The sequence below is a fragment of the Chiloscyllium plagiosum genome, unplaced genomic scaffold (genome assembly GCF_037043375.1).
Source record: "Chiloscyllium plagiosum isolate Xiang-an unplaced genomic scaffold, Cpla_swu_hap1 HiC_scaffold_14, whole genome shotgun sequence".
Classification (NCBI taxonomy): Eukaryota; Metazoa; Chordata; class Chondrichthyes; order Orectolobiformes; family Hemiscylliidae; genus Chiloscyllium; species Chiloscyllium plagiosum.
The window spans coordinates 3,962,923-3,964,176 of record NW_028270152.1 but is presented as its reverse complement, the minus strand read 5'-3'; positions in this window follow the sequence as shown (position 1 = coordinate 3,964,176).

Sequence of the window (1,254 nt, the reverse complement as noted above, 5' to 3'; positions counted from 1 at the left end):
TCTATAACATGGTGTTGTGTGATTTTTAAAAATGATATCTCAGAAAGGCGAGTGTGAGTTCCACACTTCATTAAGGGCGGGGTTTTGTGAGCCCGTTTGCCATAGTGACTGTGGTAACGGTGTAGCATCAGTGTGAAAATGTGAGAATCCCATTACCAACATTCTGAGTGTCTCTGTACCTGCCACAGTCCTTCCACACTCCTCTTCCCTGATTCTGTTCTTCAGTTACACTAATTATTTCCCCTTTTCACATTTCCTATGTCAATGTAGAATGCAACTAAATGGGACAGATTGGATACTATAGGCTTGTAATGATTCTTGTAGCCACAAGACCATTAAAGCCAGGAGAAAGTGAGGTCTGCAGATGCTGGAGATCAAAGTTGAAACTTTATTGCTGGAACAGCACAGCAGGTCAGGCAGCATCCAGGGAACAGGAGATTCGACGTTTCGGGCACAGGCCCTTCTTCAGGAATGAGCAGAGAGTGTTCAGCAGGAGAAGATAAAAGGTAGGGAGGAGGGACTTGGAGGAGGGGCGTTGGAAATGTGATAGGTGGAAAGAGGTCAAGGTGAGGGTGATAGGTCGGAGTAGGATGGAGGCGGAGAGGTCAAGAAGAAGACTGCAGGTCAGGAAGGCGGTGCCGGGCTGGAGGGATCCGGCTGAGACAAGGTGGGGGGAGGGGGGATGAAGAAACTGGTGAAGTCCAAGTTCATCCCCTGTGGTTGGAGGGTTCCCAGTCGGAAGATAAGATGCTCCTCCTCCGACCGTCGCGTTGTTGTGGTTTGGCGGTGGATGAGTCCAATGACCTGCATATCCTCGGTGGAGTGGGAGGGGGAGTTGAAATGCTGTGCTACAGGTTGGTTGGGTTGGTTCGTCCGGGTGGCCCAGAGGTGCTCTCTGAATCGCTCCGCAAGTAGGCGGCCTGTCTCCCCAATATAGAGGAGGCCACACCGGCTGCAGCGGATGCAGTAGATGATGTGGGTGGAAGTGCAGGTGAATCTGTGGCGGATATGGAAGTTTCCTTTGGGGCCTTGGAGAGAGGTGAGGGGGGAGGTGTGGGCGCAAGTGTTGCACCTCCTGCGGTTGCAAGGGACGAACCGGACGAACCAACCCAACCACCCTGTAGCACAGCATTTCAACTCCCCCTCCCACTCCACCGAGGATATGCAGGTCATTGGACTCATCCACCGCCAAACCACAACAACGCGACGGTCGGAGGAGGAGCGTCTTATCTTCCGACTGGGAACCCTCCAACC